This window comes from Callithrix jacchus, chromosome 9, assembly GCF_049354715.1.
Source record: "Callithrix jacchus isolate 240 chromosome 9, calJac240_pri, whole genome shotgun sequence".
Classification (NCBI taxonomy): Eukaryota; Metazoa; Chordata; class Mammalia; order Primates; family Cebidae; genus Callithrix; species Callithrix jacchus.
This window is the reverse complement of record NC_133510.1, coordinates 124296767-124307664: the sequence shown is the minus strand read 5'-3', so window position 1 is coordinate 124307664 and position 10898 is coordinate 124296767. Positions and strand designations below refer to the sequence as shown.

Sequence of the window (10898 nt, the reverse complement as noted above, 5' to 3'; positions counted from 1 at the left end):
GGCGTGGTGGCGTGCGTCTGTAGTCCCAGCTACTTGGGAGGCTGAGGCAGAAGAATTGCCTGAACCCAGGAGGCGGAGGTTGCAGTGAGCTGAGATCTGGTCATTGCACTCCAGCCTGGCGCCTGGTGATGGAGCAAGACTGTCTAAAAACAATCAGACAAACAAAAAAACATGTAACTCTAATTGAAGATGGTGAAAAATATTTTGTTATCGGTCCTTTCACAGTGCCTTTGTCCAGATGTTCGGACTGAGGCCCCAAGGGCATGGAGAGCCAGCCTGAAGGACAGTGTAGGGTGTGCCCACAGGGTAGGTCCCAGCTCATCGGAGACAGAAGAGGCAGACCCCCTTCTTCCAGGCCCTGCTCTTCCACATCCTAGCTCAGCAGTCGTTTGTCAGGCCCTTCATTTTACTGATTTAATGACGTGTTTAAATAATTTATTTCATGTCTCGGCACCTTCACTCAATTTCTTTTCAAAGAAACAGAGACAAACAAAAATAAAATGTCACAGTTCTGTGCTGGGGATGGTGGCTCACACCTGTAATCCCAGCACTTTGGAAAGCTGAGGTGGGTGGATCATTTGAGATCAAGAGTTTGAGGCCAGCCTGGCCAACATGGTAACATCCCGCCTCTACCAAAAAGACAAAAATTAGCCTGGTATGGTGGCGTGCACCTGTAATCACAACTACTCAGGAGTCTGAAGCAGGAGAATCACTTAAGCCCAGGAGGCAGAGTTGCAGTGAGCCAAGATTGTGCCATTGCACTCCAGCCTGGGAGACAGTGAGACTCTGTCTAAAAAAAAAAAAAAACTGTTTTGCTTAACCCAGCAGCCGGCTTTAAAACCAGAGGCTTTAATTTTCCCAATTTTCTCATTTGTCCAAATGCAGAAGACAATCTAAGCAAATCACTTAGAACAGCAGCAAGCTACATAAGTTTGGGGCTGAAATGCAGTATTTCTTCTGAATCTCTCTCTTCCTACAACATCAGAGAAATGTATAATAAATAGCACCAAACCCAGGGTCCCCACATTTATTCCTCTTTCCAGAGGAAATAAATTCTAGCTACCATATTTCTCAATAGGAAGTGACATGTAAGGAGAATGAATTTATTCATTCATGACTCATTTATTCAATCATGATAAATATACTTTATTTTGTTCCTTCAACAACAAATATGAATGGAAGGCCAGAGGGTCAGTGGTCCTGCCTGAGCTGTGCAGGTGGAGCTATATCTGGGTGGTGTGAGGGTCGGGGGGGTGGCACTGAACGCAGTTCCACTGTTCGAGACCTTCTCACTCTCACAGGACGCACATGAGCTCTACGCTTTGCGCTGTGGTCATGTTTCCGACTGTGGAGCCCAGTGCTCCTGAGAAGTTTCTCTCAGCTTCCTGGCCCTGCCCTCAGACTTTCTAATGGAACGTGCCGAGAGCCTCTGTGGGCTTCCCCAGGCTCTCCCGGTCTGCCCTGCGCCTTCCGAGGGTAATTCCCCACTCCTTCTGTGCTAATTAAGTGTAGTCTTGTGCTCTGAACATACGCGGAGTCACTGGTTTCTTTCTGCAAACCTGGCGTTGGGTGTGATTCTCCTCCCCATGCACAGCAGGCTGCCAGGGTGCTGGGGACGTTGTGTATGTTGAACTGGGGGTTGGGGAGACACGTGGCTCTAAAGAAAGAGCAACCAGGCTGTAGCTTCCCATTTGTGCACCACACCATAGGCAGAATAAGCACCCATTTCACAACAAAATAGAGCAGAAAAACCCTCTTTTGCCACAAAGGCAACTACCGGCACAAGTTAATTTCCTCTAATTTCTACCAAATGTTTAAGGTGGAAACAATGCCAGTCTCCTACATGCTCTTCCAGAGATGAGATGTGGGGACTCATCCAGCTGCCTCATCAGATCAGGAGACACTAGACCCCACCCTAGCAACAGACACTTCAGGGAAGGGGAACGTCAGGCCAAAGGCTCTGGAGAGGATGTGTCCGAATGTGACGGCAATCTTCAGCAGTCTCGATTCTGAGATGCTTGGAAGGAAAGTAAGTGAACTCTCCTGCCGAGGTTTGCATGGGGCTGAGGAGGACAAGACCCCTGGCCGTTTTGCTGCCGCCTGGAGAGTGGTGAGATAGGAGATGCCATCGGGCTCGTGGAATACACATTTGGCAACAGAGTGACGGAGGCCCTGGGTGGTCCTCACAGAGGATCCTGGGGTGGGGTCTTCAGGCTGTGGCGATGGACAGAGCCCTCTAAGAGGAGATGGACCCTGCCCTGACACGGCAGGGTCTAGGGAGGGAGAAGATTGTGGAGACTGAGTCTTGGTGAAGAGGGACACGGGCAGGGAGGCGCCCACTGTGTGCTGGAGGAGACACTGCCTCTTCCCAGCCAGACCTGAGTCTGGGCTGCTGAGACACATGTTCAGATCTCCAGTCCATGAATGAGAGGAAAGCAGGTGCTGGGAGGCTTCACTCACTGAGCCACCGGAGCAGCAGCCCAGGGGCCTCCTCCCAGGTATTCACCTTCACTGGTCATAAGAGATTGTCAGTTACAGTGAAGCTAATTCTTTGAGAGGTTCTGGTCCCATGGGTGTGGCTGGCTCAGGAGTCCTGAGCTCTGAGCCAGTGAGGGGTCAAGCAGGCCACTAGTCATTCAGGGTGGTCGCCGGAGCACCGGAAACCTCACCTTGAGGCGGCTCCTGGTATGAAGGTGCTGGTGTGAAGGGGCAGGAGGGGCACGGATTGGACCCTGATCCTTCAGATGCTCTTTGTTTGGGGTCACCTGCATCAGAGTTTGGGTCAAGGATTAAAACATAGAGGCAGGAACCTGGGTCGGGGACCACCCACGAGAGGAGCTCTCCTCAAATTCCTGGAACACGAGGATTTGGGATATGGGTGAGGGAAGACCTGGTTCCGGCGCCCAGGGCATGATCGAGAGGCCTCTGGGCTTCAGGGATCTCCGTCTCCAGGAAACTAACTACATTCCTCGCCCAGCCGCAGCCCTCCTCGGTATTGTGACTCTGGGGAAGTCACTTACGCCCTCTCAGTTTCAGCATCCTCAACTGTAAACTGTGGGTCATAGCCAAGCTCTGCCCACTTTGCAGGCTTCCTGTGCGGGTCAAGAGATGAGTCTCCCACCTCAGCCTCTTGGGTAGCTGGGACTGCAGGTGCACACCACCCTACCTAGCTAAGGTTTTTAGAAACAAGGTCACGCTGTGTTGCCCTGGCTAGTGTCAAACTCCTGGGCTCAGGCAATCTGATGGCGCTGGACTCCCAAAGTGCTAGGATTACACATGAGGTGCCACACCCTGCCTGGATGTGTGACTTGTGAATGAAAGATCTATCCCACCTCCTCACGGCATCATATTCTGTTTTTATAAAGATTAATACATAAGGACAGCTGTAACATAAAGACAGAAGGGGAAACACAATATATATGGCTGCAAAGCCTCTCTATTTTCTATCACTGGTAAAAGATTAACTCTTATTAGATGGTGAAATGATTGGGATGTTTAGTGTTATTCCCAGAACAACAAGTGAAAAACAGTGAGAACAAGGGCACACTCAGGAAAAGCCGGATCGGAAGGTTCCAGAGCTGCAGCGTGCGGGAGGCGGGCCGCGATTTCGCGCAGGGTCCGTGTGCACACAGGCTGCAGCGCTGCCCCTCGTGCTGGTGGGCGTCTGTGCTCGGTTTGAGGGCTCTGCGCGGCGTTTCCCGTTCCCCACTCTGCGTGGCTACGGCTCGGGCCTTGGGCCTGACCCAGCCACCATGGCTTCGGAAGAGCTACAGAATGATCTAGAAGAGGTAAAGGTATTGATGGAAAAGGCTGCTAGGAAAAGAGTACGAGATGCCCTTACAGCTGAAAAATCCAAGATTGAGACAGAAATCAAGAACAAGATGCAACAGAAACCACAGAAGGGAAAGCAGAGCTTCTCGGCAGTGAAAAGCCAGCTGCTGTGGGTGCTCCCATTGCAACAGGCTGTACAGTGAAAATCAGTAATTATGGCTGGGACCAGTCAGATGAGTTTGTGAAAATCTGCATTACCTTAACTGGAGTTCATCAGGTTCCCACTGAGAAGGCGCAGGTGCATTTCACAGAGGTCATTTGATCTTTGGGTAAAGAATCGAAATGGGAAGAGTTACTCCGTGATTGTGAACAATCTCTTGAAACCCATCTTTGTGGAAGGCAGTTCCAGAAAAGTCAAGACTGATACAGTCTGATCTTATGTAGAAAGAAGGTGGAAAACACAAGGTGGGATTACCTGACTCAGGTTGAAAAAGAGTGCAAAGAAAAAGAGAAGCCTCCTGTGACACTGAAACAGATCCTAGTGAGGGACTGATGAATGTTCTAAAGAAAATTTATGAGGATGGAGATAACGACATGAAGCAAACCATTAATAAAGCCTGGGTGGAAACGAGAGAGAAGCAAGCCAAAGGAGATACAGAATTTTGAGACTTTAAAGTCCTTTTAGGGAACTGTGATATGATGTGGAAATACTGATGTTTCCAATAAGGGAATATTGGCGAGCTGCATGTATAAATTTGGCAGATAGATAGCTATTTACATGGCCTTCTAAGTAAAGGCAGTAAACTCTCCATTTCCTCCTGGAGGATTTATTTAAATAAAATAATGCTTATTAAACACAACTGCAAAGATGCTTTTATTCATATCCTGGTCATCTTCTTCAAGGAAGGTTATATTGCATTCTCTTGTGAAACATAAAAAGCAAATCTTGCCCAGTTAAAAGGCTACACTGAGTATATTTTTGTTCACCTAAGAATTGGAAAACAAAAGTATTTGCTTGCCTATAAGTTAATGACATCAGCTTCCACGAATGTAAAAACTGAGTAAAACCTGAATTTTTGCATAAAATGCAAATCTGCGCTTGTGCTTGAAGGCTGTGGAACATCTCACCCCTTACTGCCAGCTTAAGCAATGTATCCGCCATGTATTACCGTGCACTGATTCAATCACAAGTGTCTCTATCGAGATTTAAATGTATTTGTTAACAAATGTCGAATAGAAACCAAACCTAAACATGACAGCAGACAAACATCTTCGTATGGTACCAGTTAGTTTTGCCACGGATCAGAGGGTTTATAAAAGGAATAACCATAAAGCAAAAAGTAATTTGAAAGCTCGTCTATTCCTGTGCTCAAAAAAGTGAAGTTTTTCTTCGTTAGAACAGTTTTATGACTTGTTTGCCTAGGAGTATGTCAGGAAAGCGAGGCTTTTAGTAGGAATTTTGACAGTTACCTCTGAACTCAGGAGCACTGCCGTTGACCTCCATTATCGTATTTTACTGGAAGTGTTAGCCAACAAATGCAGTTAGATCAGAGAAAGCAACTGAAGCCAGGCATGGAGGTTGGCACCTGCAATCCTAGCTACTTGGGAGGCTAAGGATCACTTGAGCCCAGGCAGAAGGCTGCAATGAGCTATGATCACTGTACACCAGCTTGGATAAGAGATCGAGAACCTATTTTAAAAAAAAAAAGCCATTAGACACACAGGGAAAATCCAAAAGGGTAAAGCTACAATTAATATGGGAATTTGGAAAAAAAGGTAGGATTTAAAATTAAAATATAGAAACAGTTTATGTATAGTATACCTGTAAGGAAATACTGAAACACATGCCTCTGTAATTGGTGTTGGCACATGAATAAACAGACAAGTGGAACAGAAGAGCAGACACAATGCATAGGAAGTAGAGTATGGTAAAAGCGGCTTTTTTACAAAGTGGAGTAAAGATGGGTTTTTAATGATAACTAAAAGTCGGCATATAGATATATCCCAAGCCGACTGAAGATCTAATGGTAAAGATGAAAGTGTCCAAGTACTGGAAGATACGGATGGAATTCCATTATAACCGAAGGATGGGGAAACTGACCTAGAGGAAATAAAACTATTGGTCAATTCTAGCTACATTAAAATGTTTATATGACAAGAAAAACCCCACTATTAACCCAAACCACATGATATACTGACAGGAGTCCAACAAGAACAAATATTTCGTAGAAAAAGAAATGTAAATGACATTTAACATGTAAAGATGCTCATCTTGTTCAGAAGAGAATAAACCAGTTTTTTACCTTTCACTGGCAAAAAAAAAAAAAAAAAAAGAAAAGCCGGATCACCTCCTCAGTCCTCATCTAGGAGAGGAGAAGAAAGCAGCGAAAGTGTTCACGTACAGGTTTTGTGAGAAGCCGAGTTTTGGGTTTCCTCGGTAAAATAGCCCAGGGGTGGGAGTGCAGGGTCACAGAGTGCCTGCCTGCCCTGGCTGCCACCCCAGCAGAACCTGAGTAGTCCCTGCACTTCTGTTAGCCACACTCTCCTCCGGGGTTCCCAGGGTAAGGGCAAAGAAAAGACAGGTGCAAATCCCAAAGCTTGTCACCTCTTGCCCCAGCCGCCAGGCCAAGAACCCTGCTCCCCAGCAGCTCTCCCTCTGCTGCACCAGGACCTGGTCCTGGACAAGCTCTGACTTTCTGGGGCCCAGCTTGGGGGAAAAGGGGCCGCTGCTCTGCCAGTAAGTTCGTCTCCCCGGAGCCCAGTAACCTCAACCATCAGCAAGAGATGAGAACCTCTAGGCATCCAGGGGCGGGATCCCCAGCATTTGGGCTCCCCTGTTCCTCCTGGGTCATTGGCGCTGGTGCATCTTCCTCCAGGATATTTTGCTCCTGGAGGTTGCCAACAGGTGTCTGCGCGAGCGGGTTCCTCTGGAATGCCTAAGGTGCGCCCATTCATCTGTCAGAGGTCAAAGATGCATTGAGGAAACAGTGTGCACTTCACCTATGGCCCAGTTGGCAGCTAGAGGAGAAGGCTAAGAGCCCAGCCCTCTATTTCAAGGATGGAAGCTTACCCCACTGCTCCTAGGGGAAGCTACCTGAAAAAGCTTTGCCCCTACCCGCCGCCCTAGGGGTTCAGGACCTGCCTGCCAGGAATCAGCTACCTAGAGCCTGCTCACTGCTCCCCACAGTTCCCATGGCTGGTGGGTGCCCTAGCTGCTCCTGCGCCTGGACTGATAGTACCATGTGACTTATACAAACATCTCAAAACCATATTCCATCATGCTTCCTGTGCTCCTTCCTGGGTCTTAACTTCCATCTGTAGCCGTCACCATCAGAAGAGGTGGTGATGTGTGTTCCCAATTCCGAGATGTCCTGCAGCTCAGCCAGTACACTGAGCAAAGTGACTCCATGGGGCCCAGGACCAGGAAGCCACCCCTTTGGGACCCACAACATCCCGGTGTGCCCAAGAGTCCCTGCCCAGAGAGGATCCTGTTGAGGGCCCTGAGGGAGAGCAAGAACCGGACACCCGAGCAGGACAGGGACGCAGACAATCAGAGAAGGGTCCCTGCTGGCACTGGGAGTGCACAGACCCCATTTAAGCCCTTTAGGGTCAATGGAGGTCTCTCTTTGTTTCTTCAACTGCCTGGCACTCTGCAGAGAAAGCTCCCTGGCTACAAGTGAGAAGTGCGATCCAACAAGACATCCCAGCCCTCCTGGATGGGCTCCTGCCCTAACCGCAATGCTAACTACAGCTCATAAGGAGCCTGGGAGGTTTCCCACTGCTAAAGAGGAGGAGGGGGCGAGTTTTACCCAGCTCCCAGCAGCCCTTGGGTCCTCAAAGCAACTGAATGTGGAGGACCCTCGGTCTCCCTCTGCAGCTTCACAACTTTCTAAGAGGAAGACTCAGAGTGAAAAGCAGTGGATACAATATCAGGGCAGAAACTGACCTCCGGGCAGGCTCCCTCCAATCCCACATTTCTGGGCTCTGTAGACTCAAGATTCCTCTGCTGTCACGCAGGGAAAGGGAGCCTTGCTCGATGCTGTCACCACCTCTCCCCTGGGTTTCTGAAAACCTGGAGGAGGAGGAGGAGGAGGAGGAAGAAGAGGAGGAAAAGGCTGAAATCCAGTGCATCAACAGTGCCCTTTGGGGTGAGGCCAAGGTCATCTGGGACAGCAGAGCCTCACAGGCTTCCCACACTTCACTCCTGCCTGCATCAGGGCCTGCTTCTCTGCTGCTGCCCCTTAGCCCCCAGCATGGATGCACAGCAGAAGAAACACAGGTCACAGGACTCCCTGGGCCCAGGGTCCCTCCTGGCATCTGCTGCAGTGGCCACCTCCATGTCTCCTGCATCTGGGAGGAAGCAAGTTCACCAGGCCCCTCCTCAGAGAATCTTCTGGCCACGTTTTTATACACCCTGCTCTCGGCCCCAAACACCTGGCTGATCCCTGCTCTGTTCTATTTTCAGGCACAGTAAGAGCCAACCTGTCCCCTAGGCCCCCAAATCTATACACTTCTGCTCTCGGCTGAGCTGCAAGCTGAGATTGCACATAGACAGAACCATGAGAAGCCCAGGCCCTGCCTCTCCTGCTCCTGCAGCTGTGCAGCCCCTCCCCCCTCACACTGAAGCCCACATGAGGCCCCTCTGAACAGGGAGGACAGAGGCCCTTCCCATCCCCTTGTCTCAGCCCAGCTGCTCCAGGTGCCGGTTTTGCCTCCCCCACCCCCACTCCCAGCTCCGCCAGAATGCAATCCCCATGCCCCTGGCCTGTGGATTCTCCATCTCCTCCACTCAGAGACTCCCTCCCCGTACTCAGCCTAGTTCCTCTCTCTCCCCTGACCTGCCAATCCCTGCATCTGCAGCCGGTTGCAGGCACTCAGCCAGCACATCTGCAGGGTGGGTCCTTAGGCAGAGACTGACTTTGAGGTCACCCCCATGGACACCACTCCCCCACCCCAGCCTCTCCTGATGAGGCCTCCTCCTGGCTCCGTGATGCTAACAGCCTCCTGCACAGAGGTTTTAAAGCTACATTCCAACTTTGAAATTTCCCAGTAACCCTTCAGTCACCACCCCACCCGTACTGGGAGTCCCTGATGGACAGCAGCATGCAGCCCCCACCTCTGACCGCTGCTTCCCCAGCTCCAGCCCCAACCTCCGCTCCAGGCGCCAACTGCCAGGGCAGCACAGCACACTCAGCTTTGAAGGTTCCTCACTGACAAGTTTCATCTCGGACACCCCCACTGGCACCCAGATGCTCTCTGCTGTCCCTCCTTCATCTCCCTGGGGCACCTGCTGCCTCTGGCTCTGCACTGCCTCCGACACCCCCAGCACTCGGAACAGAGTTTGGCCCCACAACGAGCAGCTCTGCTCCACACAGGGAAGCACAAGCCCAGCCCCTAGAAGTTGGCAGTTTCAGCATCACCCATGGGCTCTGGGAGCAGAGAGGCTACTCCAGATCTGAGTTCCAACTTTGTGTCACCAGCAGCTCAGCAGGAAGGAGTGGGGACTAAGCGCCACACACCCTATGGGGGAAGCTTCAGCATGAACAGGTGCGGCTCCCCTAGCCAGAGGACCCCATGGGGACCCAGGGACCCACTGCTGGAAACAAGTGCCCCTTTGGAGGAACTCTTGCCCCTTCTTTGAGTCACCTCCCTGGAGAATCACCCAAGCAGAAACCCCTAATTCTAACTCGGGGGCCCAGGACTGCCTCTAAGTGTAAGTCCAGGACAGGTTCTGACCCCAGCAACCCTGCTTCCTCTCCAGGCACAAAGAGGAGAAACCTCAACTCTACAGCCTCCCAGTACCCTGTTGAGGGTTCTTCTGATCACAGAACTCCAGATTGGGAACAACTCATCCACCTCCAGCCTGGAATCCATCATTCCCTTTGGGACCAAGAGGGGAATGCAGGACTCAGAGGAAACCTTCCTGGAGCCAGTGTCCATCATCCTCCTAGGATGGACCTGGTGTAAGTGCTAATTGTTTTCCATTTTATTTCTACAAATTTGTGGGATACATGTGCAATTTTGCAACATGCACAGATTGTGAAGTGGTATCCATGACCAGTGTAATGAACATTGAATTTATTAACCGATTCCCCATCATCCTTTCCCCCCCGCACCCCTCACACTTCCAAGTCTTCTTATCTATCGTCCCACTGTCTCCATCCATGTGAAATTTCTCAAGGAACTCACAGAGTTTGAGAGACATCAATTGAGTACATAGACTCAATGGCACGCAGGGGAAAGGTAAAATACACGGTTGATAAAAGAACAACTTCTATGGTTTGGCAATGTTACCTACTGAGAGACAATGAATCTTTAAAAATCAGTTTGTACAATGTGATGTTTATGACTGTGTCAAACAATCATTACAGCAGGATCTAGAAGCATCTGGTGACCCTGAAATAGCGGAAATACGTTGACCTAGCGTGTCACAGGCGTGGGACTTCAGATCCCGCTGTAGTTCATAAGCATGATGATTGGGTGTTCACGGGCAGGTGGGGCAAGTGCCTTCCCAGAAGCTTGTTACAAACTCAGCACATTACTGGCCTAACAATAAAGAATGGAAGGAATTTTTATTCTAAAATTCTCACGTTGTGTGTCCATGCTATCAGCTATATGATGGGGCAGGTCCCTTTTCTTCTGTAACTTGTTTTTAGAAACAGAATATAACCACGTGGAGGGAGTGATCCTGTTTTTGAAACAAGAGGTGAGAAATCACGCCCTTGTACATAACAACCACATTGAAATGGGAGCCATGGGAACCCAGAGTGAGGCGGTCATTCACTTGAAAACTTCATGATGACCTGTCCCCACCATGGCCATGTGCTAATGAGCGTCTTCCTTCCATTTCAGCTGTCACGCTGGGAGTGGAAGAGTTCGCGTCAGCAGTTTGCAATCTGAGAGACTTCTACTTAGCATCCTCCAAGATGGGAAATCTGAAATTCTGTGGACAGACAGGTTCCTCCAAGAGGAGAGGGACTCTCCCCCAACCCTATGGGCCTAGGCAGGCATGAGGAGTTTGTAAAAACTGAGACTTGGTGAGGAAGGATGTGAGCAGGAAGGTGCCCGCTCTGTGCAGGGGCAGCCACTGCCCCTTCTTAGGCAGGCCTGAGTTCACCCTGATCACA

General features: G+C 50.0%; 1 non-coding gene and 1 pseudogene across 1 annotated transcript; both read left to right on the top strand.

The window, feature by feature from the left end:
* Positions 1–1208: 1208 nt before the first annotated feature.
* On the top strand, positions 1209–4812 carry LOC100392957 (calcyclin-binding protein pseudogene; annotated as a pseudogene).
* Positions 4813–10219: 5407 nt separating this feature from the next.
* LOC118144715 (small nucleolar RNA U13) lies at positions 10220–10323 on the top strand. Its single transcript, XR_004729459.1, has one exon. It is a non-coding gene; the product is annotated as a small nucleolar RNA U13 (small nucleolar RNA).
* The last annotated feature ends 575 nt before the right edge of the window (positions 10324–10898 follow it).